Source organism: Sus scrofa, chromosome 15 (assembly GCF_054392235.1).
Source record: "Sus scrofa isolate SSC_HxYL_T2T_F1_AM1 chromosome 15, Sscrofa_HxYL_maternal_Yorkshire_Landrace_v2.0, whole genome shotgun sequence".
Lineage (NCBI taxonomy): Eukaryota > Metazoa > Chordata > Mammalia > Artiodactyla > Suidae > Sus > Sus scrofa.
In genome coordinates, this window is record NC_139397.1 from 141,356,045 (window position 1) to 141,375,308 (window position 19,264).

A 19,264-nucleotide genomic window follows, 5' to 3' on the forward strand; every position below is an offset into this window, starting at 1 on the left:
ACCTGTTGAATGTAGCCACTGAGCAAGGAAGCTGTTGGGTATCTGTGGCACCAAAAATGTTCACTTCCAAAGTCAATTCTTCCCATCTTTTTAACTCTGGTGTTTGTGTGTGGTTGGCCTGGTTCTCTGTATTTCTCAGATGTTATTACTAATCTCTTAAACTTTAGATTAAATATGGCCTATTTTATATTAAAAAAAATTATTAAGGGCCTTCTCTTTGCCAAGAAACTTTCTGAATACATGGGGCAGAAAATACAAAAGAAAATCAACTTTCCTGCAGTCTTAGAATCGTATTACCACAGTCAAGACAAACAAAACATAAGTGAAGGAATAAGTAAATATATTACCAAGAGAGGAACACGTACCAGAAATACATGAAGAAAAGAAAATAGGGTGCTAAGAGTTAATATTTTGCAAGTAGGAATTCACTTAATTATCACAACTCTATGAGGTAGGACCTCTTACCATTTTCCTGATGAGGAAGTTGAACCACAGTAAAATTAAATGGGATTGTTCAAGGCTGCACAGCTACCTAAGGCTAAAGCTGAGCTGTAAATCCAGGTGAACCTAGCTTCACAGCCAACTGGCGGTATGAGAGTCACTGAGGGTGGACCCTCAAGAGAGAGGCTGAGGGGTATACTGAGGGTGGCCATACAGATATCCAGGGAAAGGGCTTTTTCAAAGGGAGGGAAGCATGGGTACAAACTGGGACAAATTGCAGCATCTCTCTTGAGGGCAGCGTGGCGGATTCAGGTATAGGGCATTAGGAGGCTGGCTGCGAGGTGGAATGATATAAGGGTTGGGAAGGTGAGGATTCTTGGCATCGCTGGGAAAACAACTAACAGTTTTACCCAAGGCCTGCCTGATATCTCACAGATCCCAATGGATAGATAGTTCGGTGTCTGCCTTTCCACAAAGGCTTTTTTACTCCAAGATTACATGTAAAAATGCTACTCTATTCTTGCTAACACTTTGGGAAAACCTATGGGTAAAAATAAAATGTTGTAGACTAGAAAGACAACTAACTAGTCCTGGATACCCAAAGAAGCTCTGTGTTGTTATGCCAGCTGTTTAACCTTCTCTCTTCAATTTCCTGGTATGTTTCATGAAGGGGTTAGACTGGGTCATCTCCAGGGTCGTGTTTCTCTATTGAAATTTGACCTCAGAATAATAGTCAGCTGTCCAAACCATAGTTCCACGCATTGGAAACTATCCATGGGCACCTTAAATTTAATTCATAGTCAACCTGGAGTTAGAAAAAGATCAGATATTTAGAAATAATAATCTCAAATTAATTATTTTTTATGTTTTGAGGGAATGTTGGTATCTCATGCTTTACTTTAGTGATAAATTTCTTGTGATCTTCTTCTGTCTTAAAATTCCCTCAAATAGCTTTACTTGGATCAAGTAAATGAGGTAAGGAGGTGGGCTTGGAGAATAGATTGTAGGCTGCAGCTTTCATTTGTTTCTTCCACTGTTCTAACTACTGATGGGTATTTTCAAATACCTGTTAATTCTGTGTGCATTTAAATAAAACTACAATACCTCCATTCAGGCAAGATAGGTTGTAGTACTTTCTGTGGCAGAAGCTAAGAAAGCAGTCAAGACTTGGGTTAATATTGGTTTAAATAGTCACCAACAACCAACCTGGCCCCAGTCCTAAGGACGCAATCTCCTAAGCCCCATTTTAAAAATATTTTCATTAGGTTGTGTTTCCACCCGCAGTCCCTTTTTTCTTTATAACTTTTCCCCAAATCTTATCTGGCCAATACACTACTCAGACACACTTTTGAATCTTTATCTCTTTTTTGCAGATATTTCCAACTCGGTAGTGCACTGGTGATATTTCCATTTCACAAATCCTTCTGACCCAGTCTTCTCATTTTAAAAATAAATGGAAACCCAGAGATTCCAAAGGCTCCTCTTTCAGAAGGAATTTTGTGAAGACAGAATTTTACATTTTCCCACAAATGACCATATAAAATTATTATAAAATAATACATGATTATTTGAGAAAACTAAGCAACGCATGCACATATTTTTTAAAAAGAAAAAAACTCCGATGTAAACACAATTATGCTATTTTTTCTGTACTAGGAATTTCCCTCTGCAAATGATAATTGTGTAACCTCAGACAAATCACTAAACTCTGCCTCAGTGTCCTCCTTTGTGAAATGAGAAGAATTAGAGTACCTACCTTACAAGATTGGTGTCGTGACTGAAGGAAGGAATTAAATAGAGAACATAATAAACATTCTGTATATGTTTGCTATTACCGTTGCTATTATGAATATTATGTTTATGCATGAGTCTTATATGTGTGCATATATCGTACTATATATTATGTTATTTCCTATGTTATATTGTTATTCAATAAATTTTAGTTTAATACCTCCTATATACAAGCCACTGCTCTTTTTGCTGAGATGCACAGATGAGAAAGCACTTGAAAGTACGTCTTTTCATGAGGCTTGTAGCCTAGTAAAGAGAAACATAATTTTAAAAACAAGGATAAAAATATATGTATTTATATAGTGTGTGTATGCATGCGTGCCCATGCCCCCATAAACAAGATAATATCAAATGGTGATAAGTATTTAAAGAGAAAGTTATTTGGTTGGTTTCATAATGAATGACTGGATGAATGAGTGACTCTTTTTTTGATTAGAGGATCAGGAAGAAAATATGGACAAAATCAGAGAGAAGGCTGAGCCTGTAGTCTGGGGCATTCCAATATGTAGAACTCAAGCAGAGGAAAGCCAGCAAAGGAGATGAAGAAGTTATGGAAATAAGAGAGAAAAGAGAGGAATACAGTGACGTGGAAGATAAGATAAAATAGTACTTCATATGGGATGATAACAGTAGATTAGTGGTCCCTGGATCTGAAAACATGAACTAAAGGAGCACTAGCATGGTGTTGGTTATTTTTCCAAGTACTGCTTCTTATGGCTGGGATTACATCTATACTCAGAGCAGCCAGCATTTATTTGTACCCATTAGAAACTAGACACAGGTTTTTGTTTGTTTGTTTTTTAATGGCCACACCCAGAGCGCATCGACTTTCCGGAGCCAGGAATTGATTCTGAGCTGTAGCTGCAACCTATGTGGAAGCATTAACCCACTATACCCATTAACCCATAAGATCCAACCCATGCCTCTGCAGGGACCCGAGCCTCTGCAATCAGATACTTACCCCACTGTAGGAATTCCTAGACACAATTTTTTACATAGATTTTTCATAGATTAACCAATTTAATCTTCCCAACAAGTGTATGATTTTGCACTAATATTATTGTCATTTTTTAGATTAATAGACTGAAGCAGGGAGAGGTTATGTAGCTTGATCTTTGTCAGGCTGCTAGGACATAGGGGTGAGCAGTATGCAAGCCCAACAATTCCTTTCTAGCGCCAGTGATCTTTCCCTCCTTGTGTTACCCACATTCACATAAATGAATATAGCTCTATATCATAACGTTAATTCTTGCATAATAATTTATTTTTCAATCTCCTATTGCGGAATAAGTTTTCAAATTTCTGCTATTACAAACCATAAATAGCCTCAAACATAATTTTGCACACCTATCAAGTCATTAAAGCAGAATTGTTTCAAAGACTGTGGCAAATAAAAAAATTAAAACTATCAGATTTATGTTCCTTTTGGTTGCATACATCCCTATAACGAATCCATTTCTCCATATGTTTACCAGCATGGGAAATTATATGAAAAAGACCCATTTGTTATTTCAATTTACATTTTATTATCACTAAGGTTAAACATCTTTTTCTGTATTTATTTGCCATTTCAAATTATTATTTTGTGAATGACCCATTTCTTTCTTTTGTCTTTGTTTAGTACTGTGGCATTTATTTCTTGCTTATATATGTTTTTGTTTTGTTTTGTTTTTATTAACACAAGAGGAACATAAAAGAGCTTAGCTTTCATATGTGTTGCAGATCATTTCCCAATTTTGCACTTAAATGATAATTTTACTTATAATCTATCCCATTTAAATATCTTACTTTTTTTTTTTTTTTACTTTGCATGCTTTTATTTTGCTGAAAGTGAATTGGCAATCAAAAGAAATCTCTTTGCTTTAGGAATTGTCATGATCTATTATTTGACTGTCCTATCCCAGAACACGAGGCAGGCTTAGCATCATTTCAGGGTTCAGAAAGATTTGGTGGCTTTGTAGGTATGGCCATTCTCCTGGCCATTCACAGGTCTCCACACTCTAAAGGGCTCATATTTGGTTTAATTGTATGCTGTCACCATCCTTACCTTTTTAACAAGGACTTCACATTTTCATTTTCCACTGGACCCTGAAAATTATGTAATTGATCCTATGTGGCTATGGCCATAAAAATAAATATCTGATATTTTTCTATAGTCAGTTTTCTTGGTTGTCTCTTCATTGTTTCTAGCTTTGATGCTATCTTTAGATTGAGCATCTCCACCCCCAAGATCATATTAAAGTTTCCGTAAATTAATGGTTTTACATGCAAACATTTTAAAAGAAGGTCTAGAGCTGCATTGTTGAATATGGTAGTCATTGCCCACAAGTAGATTTTAAATTTAAATTAATTAAAATAAAATAAAATGTAAAGTTTATTTCTTCAATTTCACTAACAATTCAAATGCTGAATAGCTACATGTAGCTAGTGGCTATTTTTTTTGATAGTACATCCTGGGAATTTTTATTAGACATTCCTTTGCAACATTAATATGCACACCAATCACTTAGGCATGTGTTTAAAATGCGGATCCTGACTTGGTCTAGGAGGAGACTTGAGTTTCCCATATTTAACAAGCCCTCAGATGATGCTGACACTGCAAGTTCTTGGACCACACTTTGGAGGAGCCAATGTCTAGATTTATTTTGCAAGGAATTGTGAAAATTCTTTATGTGTGCATGTGTGCATTTCTCTGTTTACTTAATCATATTACTTATTGATATGCAATGCTATGTTTATCAGGTGCTAAATACCCCTCTATGCTTTTCCTGGACTTTCCAATCTCTTCTATTGATTCACAGTCAATTTCTGTCATATACTACAATAAAATCAACGTAGCTTGGCAGAATGTTTTAATATTCAGTCAAGAAAATATCTAACAAAATATGTATTGGCTTTTCAAATTCCACCGAACATCATATTTCATTTAAATTGAAGTTACATTCACTTTGAAGCCAGTTTAGTTAGAAGTAATTATTTACGCAATTGATTCTTCCTGTTCCAGAAGGAATACCTCTTTTCCTGTGTTGTCCATGTCACTGCTAGAGACTGAATGTTTGCGTCACTTCAAAATTTGTACTGGAACCCGCCCCCCAAAGTGATGGGATTTGGAAGGGGGGCCTTTGGGAGGTAATTAGGTTTAGATGAGGTCATGAGGATGGAGCCTACGTGATGACACTAGTGTTCTAATAAGAAGAGGGAGGGAGTTCCCATTGCGGTGCAGCAGAAATGACTCCGACTGGTGTCCACAAGGATGTGGTTTGATCCCTGGCCTTGCTCAGTGGGTCAGGGATCCAGCATTGCCATGAGCTGTGGTGTAGGTCTCAGATGCAGCACGGATCCCCTCTTGCTATGGCTGTGGTGTAGGCTGGCAGCTGTAGCTCTGATTCAACCCCTAGCCTGGAAACTTCCATATGCTGCCTGTGTGGCCCTAAAAAGCAAAGCAAAAAAAAAAAAAAAAAAAAAGAGGGAGACAGACAAGGGCTCTCATTCTCTCCACAGCAGGAAGGTAGCTGTCTTCAAGCCAGAGAAGGCATTCGCTCTAAACTCAATCTATTAGCACTTTAACCTTTGACTTCTCAACCTCCAGAACAGTGAAAAATAAATGCCTGTCGTTTAAAACAGCCAATTCACAGAACTTTTTTTTTTTTTTTTTTTTTTTTTTTTTTTTTTTTTAATGGCTGCAGTTGCAGCATGTGGAAGTTCCCTGGGCCAGCAATTGAATCTGAGCTGAAGCTGAGGCAACACTGGGTCCTTTAACCTGCTGTACCAGGTTGGGATTGAACCTGCATCTCTACAGCAAGCTGAGCTACTGCAGTCAGATTCTTAATCCACTACATTACAGCAGGAATGCCCCAGTCTACAGAATTTTTGTTAGCGCTGGCGCTGCCTAAGTTGACTAAGACCATCTCTCAGAAAAATTTTTTTTCTCACTATTGTCCTTTTGTTTAGATATTCAATTGGACTTCCTATGATACTCTCATTATTTCAAACTAGTTATTTTTTTTTTTTAGGCAGAAAAATATGGAGCCTCTTCAGAAAATTTTTTTCCTCCTCAAATATTTGAGTTTTAGAGTGGTTTATTCTATTTCGTAATTTTGATTTAGAATTTTTTTTAAAAAATCGGTAATTTCGGATCCAGCATTGCCGTGAGCTGTGGTTTAGGTCGCAGATGCGGCTTAGATCTGGCATTACTGTGGCTGTGACATAGGCCGGCAGCTATAGCTCTGGGATTAGACTCCTAGCTTGGGAATCTCCATATGACGCGGGTGCAGACCTAGAAAGACAAAAAAAAAAAAAAAAAAACCTCCAAAAATGATAATTTCATGTTTAATACACGGCTACTTTTGAATTTTCTACTGTAAAGTCCATGCCATCATTTAAGATCTGGAGCCATGATTCCATTCAAGAATTCCCTGCCACTGTCTAGAAGCAATTCACATCCTGGAGCCCCAGACTCTATCAGGAATCTCAGACTAACACACCTGAAGAATAAAATAGGTATGTTTGGCAAAGTATGAACAAATTTTATGATTTTATTTTTTATTGGTGGGGTTTTTCTTAATAGAGTGTTTCATGACATAGAGGACAAGCATCATGTTTTGACTGTGGTAAATCAGGAGAGATTACCAGATAAGATAAACCTGATTTTTGTATCCTGGGTAAAAATTATCCATACAAAGAAAGGAGATGGTTGGTTGGAGTTGGAGTGTCTGTTTTGCTAGAATAGGTAGATCCTTTTTCAGCAATTTAAAAAATAATATTTGAGTACAGAGAGAAATTTATTTTTCATAAATGTAAATTCTTCTAAAATCGTCACTGGAATATATCTGCTGGACAAAAGAAAGGATGGATTCTGGATCAATTCGTAATTTTCCTGCCTTAGGAATTTCCATTTATTGACAATTTGCTCCTTTAACATTATAAGACATTATAAATGTAGTTTTTGTGTATGTTATTAGACAATAAGTCCCCCCCGCCCAGTTACTTAGTTTTCTGGATCCTGGAGCACCATATCGTTATCCACTGCCCCATGTTTCCTGAATCATACATGCAACTTCTGTTGACATCTGTATTGTCGTACAGGCGAAAATCGTGAGGAACACACGGTTCTCATCCTACCAAGATTTCCATTTCATGCTGTTACCAGAATGCTTAGAAATCCTGATTGGATGGGATAGAGATTACCTTTTTCCCTAGTGGAGTAATTTCATTACAGCAGAGGTGTCATCTCCCTAAACTAAATGTAGGAAGAATAATAGAAAAATTACAGATCATGGAAAAAAACTAGAAAGGCTTTATACTTTATAATAAGTATTACACGACTTCAGAGAGTACATCCTGATATATTTAAATAACCCCCTTACAATTTAGGTAGCTAGATTGCTCAGTTTCAATTCTCACTTTTCTCATTTGCATCACTTTTGTACAAAAAGCACTCCCCACCATCTGGCTGATTTATGGACAAAGAAACGCTTTCAGGGCTCTGACTCTCCTTGTCTATCTGAGTCCACAGAAGGGACTTATTTAACCCCAATAATAATAATACTGTTAGTCTATGGTATAACAGAAAGAGCCAAACTTCCCTGACTTAAATACAGCAAAAGAAACAAGTCTTGAGGTATTTCAAAGACTGGTTACTTATTGAACCACCTGTGTAGTTTATGAAGATGTTCAAGGAATAAACCAACACATAACTATAATTGGAACTTTCTCGCGTCTATACTTTTATTGTTTTTTTTTTTTTCTTTTAAGGGCTGCAGTGATGGCATATGGAAGTTCCCAGGCTAGGGGTCCAATTGGAGCTGCAGCTGCCAGCCTACACCACAGCCACAGCAACACTGGTTCCGAGCTGCATCTGAGACCTACACCACAGCTCATGGCAATGCCAGATCCTTAACCCACTGATCAGGCCCAGAGCTCGAACCTGCTTCTTCTTGGATACTAGTTGGGTTCGTTACTTCTGAGCCATAAGGGGAACCCCTGTAAGTTTATTCTTAACATAAGATTTTTCAACTCTAATTTTGTCCAATGCATTTTTCTTTGGATACTATTGAAATAAGTAGAAATAAATTTTACATTTGGTTCTGTGATTATTTGGAAGTATAGACCTTTTCTGTTTCATTCAGTGAGACGTAAAAGAGGAGTTCTCAGGACTTTCTAGGCACTAAACCTCAAAGGTGCCATAAATGCCGATACACTAGGATGTCTCCAGAGGAGAAACTGCCTGATCTATAGACACTGTGGCGTTAGGTGAGAAAAGAGTGGGATTGGGAAGATGGGGTTGATGTAATGTGCTGGTTCCCAATCCCTGTACTGTGAAAAGAAGGGGAAAAAGAGGAAGGAAGTGAGGAAGGAAGAAAAGCCCAATAATCATAAATTTTCCTAAAGCTGAAAATATGAAATTTAAAGGACCACACATTATTATAAACATGTTCTCCCTTTCTGGAAGATATAAAATCCCTTTAGTGTTTGAATTTTGTGTGGTAAAATTGTCAGTTCTTTTTATAGTTAGCAACCATATGTCAGTGTCTCCTTACTTTATTTGAAATTATCCTGGTGCATGAAATCAAGGAGAACCACTGTGCTGGCCAGAGATGCGCAGGCAGCCCAGTGACCTTAGATCCTAGTCCCAGTGAGCTGATGGCTATGAGGCCTGAAGTAGGTCGGTGTACTTCTATGGGGGGTAATTTTCTCAGATGTAGAAATGGGCTTTATACCAGTGTCTATACAATCTCCTTATATTTAAAAAATACAGCATCCCCAAATCTGATGAAATTATCAATTATGATAAAATATTTCCTCTTCCCCAAATATCTGTCATATCTCTCATATCATTTCTTTTATTTATTTTTTTTCTTTCTCTCTCTTTATGGCCATACCTGCAGCATATGGAAGTTCCCAGGCTAGGGGTCAAACTGGAGCTGCAGCTGCTGGCCACAGCCACAGCAACAGCAACACTAGATCTGAGCTGCATCTGTCACAGTACCCTGCAGCTTGGAGCAGTGCTGGTTCCAAAACCCACAGAGTGAGGCCAGGAATTGAACCTGTATCCTCACGGAGATAACACATCGGGTTCTTAAGCTGTTGAACCACAGCAAGAACTCCATGTCATTTCTTTCTTTCTTTCTTTCTTTTTTTTTTTTTTTTGCTTTTTTTTTTTTTGTAGGGGGGCAACATGTGTAGCATATGGAAGTTACGGCGGGGGGGGTTAATCGAAGCTGCAGCTGAGGCCTGTGTCATAGCCATAGCAGCACTGGATCCAAGCAGCATCTGCTACCTGGCCACTTGGATCCTTAACCCATTGAGCCAGGCTGGGAATTGAACCTGCATTGTCATGGATCCTAGTTGGATTTGTTACTGCTGAGCCACAATGGGAACTCCCACATCATTTCTTTATAAAGAATCTTTCGGAGTTCACCTCGTGGCTCAGTGGTTAACGAATCCGACTAGGAACCAAGAGGTTGCAGGTTTGATCCCTGGCCTTGCTCAGTGGGTTAAGGATCCTGCGTTGCCAGTGACCTGTGGTGTAGGTTGCAGACGCCGCTCAGATCCCGCGTTGCTGTGGCTCTGGCATAGGCCAGCAGCAACAGCTCTGATTCAACCCCTAGCCTGGAAACCTCCATATGCCCCAGAAGTGGCCCTAGAAAAGGCAAAAAGACAAAACAAACAAACAAACAAACAATCAAAAAAAACCCTTTCTGCTGTGGGTTTTGTGCTGTAAGATAACTTGTATGAGGATATTTGACTATTACTAATGATGCATTTCTAAAGCTCTTGATCACAATGTGGTGGCTGTGACTAGTTTGTAAGCAGTACCTGAGGCACTTTTTTACAGTGTGCTAAGTTTTGGGGATCCTCATTACGCAAGGGTGGGAGAGCAAGAGAGAGAAATAAAGAGAAAGTGATGGCTTTTTCTCTTTCTTGGTTATATTCTCCATCCTTCTTTTCATCTGTCTAATCTTCTGTGGAGCATTAGAGAGATATTCTGTTCTAAATAAAAAGTAGATGCACAAAGACTAAGAAATAAATGACTTCTGTGATTCACTTTAGGGATGCACTTTAGAATGTGTGAAAATTGAAAGTCTTGTAGTAATGCAACATGTTGGTTTTATTTTCCCACAGATACTTATAAGTTAGGAAAAAATATAACCTCATTGTAGAGTCTCAGACGGCATTTAAAAATCCGGAAGTTGAACTTCAGTTTATTATTTTTTCCATGGTTTCTTAATGCCTGAAAAACTACTTTACATCAGAACACATATTTCTAAGAAATTAGTTATGCATTTAGATGTTTTGCATAACCCTTGGGAAAATCTGATTTTGACTGAAGGGATTTACAATTACTGGGAAAGAAGGTGACAGAGAAAAAAAATCTACAGGTCACTGTTGAATAAGAAGTTCATTTTGCCTCTCAAAATTGATATTTTAGCCCCAACTAAGCAGAAATTTGCTTATTGTTACTTTTATGATAGTACCAATTTACACAGTAAAATGTCTGCATTATACTTGTTACAGTTTTCACTCTGAGGAAAAGCAGGTGAGATAAAAACTTAGGATGATATATGTGTGTGTGTCTGCATGTATACATATTATATGTACACACACATATATATAGGTTGTGCTATACGACTTGATAAATATGTATGTATTTGTGGGATATTGAGACGTGTGAGGAGAGTGCTCGGTATCTGTAGGAAACAGGATGACTTTAAATAATTTCAACAGCGATTCTATAGGAGTTAGTGACAATCATGCTGTGGTTAATTCACAGCTTATTTTTGTGGAAAGAAAATAGTGTGCCTTCCAAGTGAGACCTTTATTTCACATAGGCATGTGTTGTGCATGTTCTTTCTAAGTGGGCTAGTTATTTTTTTCTCATGCCATGGGAGCAGGTGGCATGAAGCTGTTTTGATGAGGTTAAAAGGCTCCTCCCCCCTTTCCCCAAGCAGCAGCCTGAAGAACGTCAGCAGTAATTGTGTGCCTGGCTCGGCTGTGCAGGGAGGGTGGAGGCAACATTGATATCAAATAAAGGTATCAAACTGAGATCTGAATGTTCCGTTTAAGTTGTTGCTCATTTTCATTAGCCGTGCCAGCGGTGAAAAGCTTATGACTTAAACATCCTCTGTAATAGGAACATTTATTTTTGATGGATTTATGTTTTTCTTCTCCATAAAGAACTGAATTAGTGCTATGGTGGTTATAAATGAAGGGGTTTTTTTTATCCTCTTTTCATTTTATTATTTACTAATCAGACTTCAGCTCAGAGAGATAAAAGAGAGAGGCTCTGTTGCCTAGATGTAAGGCCTTTAATGAGGATGGGAGGCCCCAGGGAGCCGAAATCCGAAGTAGAATGATGCTGCTTTCGGGTTTCTTGTCATTTCTTCAGTGGCTTCTCCTCCCTTTTCCAATGGGCCTAGTGAGCAGGAACTATCCAAGGTGCTAGAACGCTGGCAGCTTTGCCGTTCAATGCAGACGGATTGCAGACACAGAGAAGAAAGATTACTGCTTATTTCAGAAGGTAGGTTCTTTGTTTCAGAATCCCTGATTAATCAGCAGCAGCATCAACAGACTAAGGCAGCTGGAGAGGAGAGAGAGAAGCAGGAAGGGAGGGAGTCAGGGGCAGGGAGGGAGGGGAGAGAGAATGAGAGAGAGAGAGCTGGTTGTCACGGGGGAGGGACGATGCCACAAGCTAGGCTGCTCCAAACCTTCTGTATGTGAGTGGCAATGAGAAAGAGCATCTTTTTGGCTGAAAGGAGGCATGTAGAAAGGATGCTTCTGATTTTTTGTTTTCATTTATTTTTGTCTTCACAGAATATAATCAAATGAGGCACCTTAGCCAGCCTGGGTGATTGCTTCGAGTCTTGTAATCATCTGTGTAGCAAAGTGGGTAAAATTATTCAATTTCTTCCCGGCTGGACCTGGAAGGAGAGGGGCTGTGTGTTCATCCCCACCCATTAGCTATGCCCTCTTTTCTCTGAATGTCGATTTAAGGAAGCAGGCACCTGTCTTCTGCCACCGCATCTTCCTAGCAAACTTTAAAGGCCATTTTATCTGATAGGAAGACCATCAAGAATGCTCTGATCTCTAGTGATGAAGAATCTGGGAGTGGACACTTTTCCCATCCAGATACAATGCACTTTAACTGAAGAAACACTGAGCTGAACTACAAGTCTATTTCTTATGGTGCTGGATTACTCCTACAGAACTGCCCTGAGATCAGCCGCAAGAGAGGGCTCTGGCAGACCCAAGTCACCTTCTGAATATTGCACTTAGCTGTCCCTGGGGATTTAAATTTTGGTATGTATCTCATTTTTCAGATTCTCTAAGCATGCTAATTGAATCCAGCACTAAATAGATCAAACAATCTGGTTATGAAATGGAATGGATTTTAGCTGGAGATACTTAATGCTAAAGTTTGCATGTCTTATTAGGTGAAGCAGAAATAAAGCCACAGCAAAGGCATCCAGGGCTTTAATGAGCCTCAGGCTATTTTGTATCCGCTTACCCACTTAGTTACATTACCACGGAAATGGTTAAACTAGATTTTCATTGGTAAAATAAGCCATGTTGAATTATTAAAAGCATTGAAAATATTTTCCAGGGTATTAATTGGCATTCACGTGGTGCATGCTAGCTATTTATCTGCTATTCCATACCATAAATATTTTACAACAGTCTCTTGGCACATTTGTGTCAGCCCAGTTTTGTTTTCTCAAAAAAAAAAAAAAAAGAAAATGCATAGTACAAAAAATAAAAATGAAAATCCTAACTATCAGACATATGCCAAAGCTGAAGCTGCTTCTTCCTAACTGAGTAGATATAAACCTCTTTGAGAAATACGTATTTTAATACCATTCAATATCAGAAAGATTTCATTATCCTCATCACAATAAATATTTTCTACAGAACTTTAGGTGGACTTGTTTTACTTGGGACATATACTTATTTTGTTGGGGGTGTCTCCACTCTAATTTTTCCAACTATTGACAATTTTTTAAATACAAGAAATGTAGATATTCCCTATATGGGAGAACTATTATGTGAAATGATATTGTTCATTATCATCAGGAAATCTTAAAGTTGTTTGAGTGCCATAGAACGGGAATGTTTTTCTAAATATAGTCCAAAACTAAGGGAATCCAAGTGAAGAGTTTATGAGATGTAGTTTTGGTCATTTTAACATAATGGAATTTATAACCAAGTAGTATGAAGTAATAACTGTAGGAACATAAGTGGAAATTAATTTCTCTCCTAATACTTCACATTTTAGGCAATGCTCCAACTTATTTTCTATGTAGTCAAATGCTAAACAAATTAATATGAGAAAATATGAGCCTCAAAGGCCAGAATTACTTTATTTTTCTGTGGAAAGTGCAACATACATTTGCCTACTCAGCAAAAGAGGGGACTCTGTGAAGAATATTGACAGTTTAGAAAATCAGTGAAAACAGACCTGAAGAAAAAAAATGCTATAACTTCACATGGAACTATGGAGAAGCCCAAGGACTTGGGGCAACTGTAAAGTTTAGAGGAAGAAGTATAAAAATCCTAGAGACAGAAGATTGGCTACTGCTTAAAAAAAAAAAAATAAGTCATAGGCTCCCAATTCAATTAGAAGGTTTCCATTGTAGTGCCAGTCAGCAATTTATTATACTGACTATAACTATTTTGCAAATATTGCCTTGTAAGCGTCTGGAAACATTTGGCCAAAGCCTCAAAAAAGTACCTCAGCCATTGACATTTTGCGTGTCTCTGATATTAGCAAAATGTGTAGTCTCTTTAGAACATGGGCAAATAGCACCATGACAGACTGGAAGTTGGGAGAAAATATGTGATTTATGGTATTTCTATATTAATATGATCTATGCCCATTTTAACCACTTTGAGAAGGGAGATAGTGGAGAACAACTCACTACAAAGTAATCTGCTTTCTGAGAAAGAAAGCAATCAGTGTCTTTGTAGTCACTTCAACAAGCTCTGTTTGCTTTAACTCTAACATTTCCCATTTTGGGCAGAACAGCTGCATTTTGATGACAGTGGAATGAAAAAATAAGCGTGACCATTTGTGAGGTTGAGGATAGGGTTGCAAGCATAATCAAAGTGAAATTATAGGACTTATTTTTGACACATTATAAGATTTGATCAGAAAAACAATTTTGACATGGTTTGCATGGGTTATAGAGCGAAACCAGGCAATCTAGTCTGTTGATTTGGTCCCCTGTGAAGTCAGCACATTTTTGATATTAATTTGCATACAGATTTTACATATGTATATGAAGCCTGATTATTTAAATACTTATATTTTCACAATGTGTTTTCAAATTGACTTGAGTATATGCAAAAAAAAATGTAAAAGATCTTTTTTTTTTTGCTGAACGATAAAATATAGTCAAAATTGCCTTGGGAAACTTTTGTATGGATATAGATACTACTGGGAAAAATAGGATGCGCTATCTAAGAGGAGATGCAATGATTGGAATGGGAAGGAAAATCGGATTTTAATAACTCAAATTTGAATAACTTCCTCACAGTGTTGAGACAGGCGTGTTGGAAGACCTAAGAAACAAATAAGGGGTGGGGACTAGAAAACTTTCCCATTGGCAGATAAACTGGAAAACTGAAATATGAAGTGATGGCAAAATGTCTTGGCTTTCCACCAGGAAATTTATTCCCTTGTCTGTATTCTGTTTTTCCCAGTTAACAGAAATAGCATTATAATATAGCACAAATAAACTCTACCTTATTCTAGCTATAACATTATTATGTGGGGTTAACTGTGACCTACAATTTAAGAAGCTTCTTAGTAACTTTGAGAACTGGGGAGCCATTCTCTCTCAAACACATGCTTTTTCTTCCTCTACGCCTTAGCATATGTGGAAAATGTCTGGATTAGTGGAGTTCTCCCTACTTTATATTTTGGAAAACCAAAGTTTTACATGGAGAACAGTTCCATTTCAGAAATTCTGAATAAACACTTTAAGAGGAGGAAAGAGAACCAACACTCATCAAGACCAGAGGACTAATTCACTCAGATGATGCTGGTATACTAGGACTTGGCTTAGGGTAAACGGTGATAAATGGCCCATAGGAAGGTTCTGCCTGAGAAGTCAGTGTACATACACATCCACCTGAGCCATTCCTTCTGGAGCCAGAGTGGTTGATGTCACAATGCAGTGAAATTACACTAAAGGAGGCATCTGTTCTGACTTTTAAGAAAAGAAAAATACTTCTACATGTATGAGAAGACAGCATGCCTAATATTTAGCTGACTCTTTTTTACATTATTTGCAAAATAGCCTATAACTAGTCAAAAGCCATCTAGGCTATGGGGAAATAAATCTTGACATCAGCTAGAGCCAAATTAAATATCCTCTGGTAAATTGAGGCCGTGTAAAATTTACTTCTTAATTTAGAAAGGGGAAAACCCATGTGGATGTGTGATATTGGTGATAAAGTTTTTACATACACTTATTTCTCAAAAATGTGACTTTAAAGTCATGTAGTGTTTCAGCGTCTTGAGTTACTTGAATGCAAGCAGTGGCTCCACAGAGAAAAAAAAGGTCATTTTTAATGTTTCTATGGATTCCATTGGATAGCTTTATGGATATATTTCTATTCTGCATGTATGTGTAATTGATGGTTTTATTTCAGTGAAAATAATTGTAAAGAAATGCAATGTTACTTCCAGTTCTAGGCTCAGCATGGGTAACAGAGTGATTTTACACCAAAGACAAAAAAGAAATGATTAACTCAAGTAAAAGATTAAATGTTTAATGTCTTAAATATTATTTGAGTCCCACTGGTTTAAATTGGTGTATCTTAGCTGAGTAGAGTGAAAACTCAAATTTTGGGAAGTATCATAATGATTATAGAAAGTAATCTTTGTAAAGGGTGTGGTCAATAGAAAATAAATTAAAAAGTGAAAGAATAAAATAAAGCTGAGCAATTAGCCATCCAGTTGTATTTAAAACAACATCTGTAGCTTTTATTAGAATGGAATGATTCTAAATACAGTAATCCAAAAATTAAGCAAAAGGAGTCTCTTATAAATGCAGAATACAAGAAAGGCGTAAAGTGAAGTCTTGAAGTTATCTGTGATTTTTATGGGAATTCTGATCTCAATTATTTTAGGTGCCTTCCTGGGAGACTCTCTGTCATAGGTTTTAAATATTGACCATGACTTTAAGAAAAAGAATACACACAAAAATCTTGTGATATTTGAATCAATGCCCTGCATTCCAAAGAAAACATTTGCTTTGTGGGTGAAGACCATGGATGCCGGATTTCAACCAATGCTCTAGAGGGGGCTAAAATGTCTAATTTGTTCTGAGCAAAAATGGCTGCAGATCCATGGTTCAAATAAAAGGGATGCCTAGAGAAATGAAAAAGTTCCCTTCAATCTCATACACTCTGTTACAAATGTCCTACGCAATAATTTGTGATCTACTAAGGTAGACTCATTATTTCATTAATTAACTGCAGTGTATCTAAGGATGCAACCTGAAGGAAGGTGCCCATTTGCTTCTTAGCTATGTTCTGTGATGCCAACTTTAGGAATTAGGTGCTCAAAGGAAGACTTTATAAAATATTGCATATAGAATTGTCATTCAAGGGCCAACAATCAGAATGCAGCCACATTTTTTAGTGGGAACAAATATAACTGATTCATTATCTATAATAGCCAAAAATAGAAATTTATGAAAAGCAGATTTAAGAGCATACCTGTCTGTGGGTTCTCACTTCATAGGAATGGTAGCAGTTGTAATGAGGCAGGCACTTAAGAGAAGATTCACTTTTCTTTAGAGAGGCCATGAATCTGTTCATTCAGTTGCCTTAGAAACACCCTTGGGCTGGGAAGGGTGGAGTCCAAGTGTTTGAGAGATGGAATAAGCCCAAAGCCCTTATTTTCTGGATGTGAAAAAACATGGGGCAGAATGAGTAAGTGGTGTGTCTACATCCATTTAGTGAGTGAGCAAATCTGTTAACCCCTTTCATGGCTTCCATTTTCATGCCTGTGATTAAGGAAGTTGAACCCTAAACGTTCTACTCGATTTTGTTGCAAAGTAAAACTATGTTTATCTAGGAGTTACTAGAAAACAGCAGTCTTTGCCACAGTGAAGAACTGTGCAAATCATCTGATAGTAATGTTAGTAGCTAATAATTATGGTCACATTTGTTGAACACTTACATGCATTTTCTAACTGAATCCTCAAACAGTGTAAGGAGGTAAGTACGATTTTTAATGTGTGGATATTGAAGCTTGAAGACATTAACAAAGTCATAGATCTAGGGGTGCTTTCGCTTAGGAATTTTAGGACATTCTGGTAATTTCCCAGCTATGTGCCCTTCAAGACTGCTTCACTTTCTCCCTGCATTACAAACTGGTTTCCACATGTGGACCAGGAAGCAAAAAAGTGTGATGCTTAAACGTTGGTAGGGACCAGGTCCATTTTTCATTTTTTTATTTTTGAAGACTGGGTATAATTGTTGAAAAGTATTTTTTGTTCATTCTCAAAAATGGTTACCATAAATCATGACAGACTAGTTAATGCCAATATTACCAGCTGATTCTATACCTTTGTCACACTGTATTGAAATTATTTATCTATTGTGTTCTTTCACTGCAGTGTGAATATCCAGAGGCACACAATTCTGTCTTTATCATCCCTAGTTCATAATACGTGCTCAAGAAATACTTGAATAAATGAATGGCTATAGAAACAAATATCCTCTAGAACTGGATGACACCAGCATGTTCACAAACATTCAATTTTATTGCTCTGAAGTTTTCCTAAATGTTATAGTTGATTGCTATCCCCCAAATTTCTTACTCAACTTTTTAAAAAAATACTATAACTCTCCACAGTATAAATATTTTATGACTATTTAATTTAATTTTTTAGAATACATGTAATTTAAACTCCCAGCCAATTTGAAAGACCACTTAGGAAGGTAATTAATTTTCAGAGGTACACAATTAACTCTGTTAATGTTTGGAACACATAAACTGTATGAAAAATCTCTGATGTCATCTGGAAGAAATAAAAATCTTTGGATCATGCCTTCCACAATGGGAAATAGACAGTTTTGCTCCAGGGCAGAGTGGGAGTGATCATCTTCCACCCTAAGGCATTCTCTCTAGAATCCTTGTAATACTGTCTTGACTTGCTTAACTATGGTAGAATTAATTGCCATAAAGTTATGCTGGTCTTTTTTTATCCAAGCATACCTAGTGCTGCAGCCCTTGGTAGAAGCGAATTCTCAATAATACTAATTCTTCAGCTCCCTGAGAATGATGTTGCATTTTCCCCCTCAAATTATCATGCATAGCAGCAATTTTTTATTCCTATGTATGTTCACCACTTCCGTATCTAATGTGGTGGGCAGATAGTAAAACGCAATTTATTACATGAGATAGTTGGAATTAAAAGATCATTTAATTTGCCAATCCCATGGCTTAAAACCAAACCACACATAAGCAACTTTAACAGAAAATCATGAGTCAACAAACAACTCGTCTATCCTCTAGTTTCAACAATTTCTTACAGATTGGGGAATAAATCTTTAAATTCTGAGTGGTCTTCAAGTAGCGTATGGATTGACTGGCAGCTGAAATGCTAATAACCTCTGATAAGAAGTGAAATTTCCATAGTTACGATCCAGAATATGGAACATGGTTATTCTTGTAAAGAAATCAGAATGAAAATGATTTGTAATGGCAAAAACAAAGGTCTAGGACTTCTACATTAGAAAGTTGGGCTGATATTTAAAATATATCTTTCTGAGCCTTTTGAAGAAAGTAAAAGATGTTAAGGTAATTTATAAATTTTAAATGGCCAGTGTTTTCCCCTCATTAACTGATTTTGTTTTATCATGGTTAATATGTAATCGGGGATAATAAGCGGTATTAAACTAGAAGGGTAAAATATTTATCTTGTATGTAATTAATTAAACTTCAGTTCTATTTTTGATTGATTAAAACACAATTTCTCTATCCCCTGGCTTCATTTTGTTTCTACTATTCTTTGGA

At 37.1% G+C, this 19,264-nt stretch overlaps 1 protein-coding gene across 6 annotated transcripts in view; it reads left to right on the forward strand.

Annotated features, from left to right (window-relative positions):
* Positions 1 to 11,202: 11,202 nt before the first annotated feature.
* Positions 11,203 to 19,264, forward strand: part of NYAP2 (neuronal tyrosine-phosphorylated phosphoinositide-3-kinase adaptor 2) — a 263,456-nt gene continuing 255,394 nt past the window's right edge. For 3 of the 6 annotated variants that reach the window (XR_014830531.1, XM_021076251.2, XM_021076255.2), the window contains exon 1: positions 11,936 to 12,531. The gene's annotated coding sequence lies outside the window, so the exon portion shown is untranslated. Of the gene's footprint in view, positions 11,753 to 11,935; positions 12,532 to 19,264 lie in introns of those variants that run through there. The other 3 variants (XM_013984554.3, XM_085001316.1, XM_085001315.1) reach the window with 2 other exon arrangements.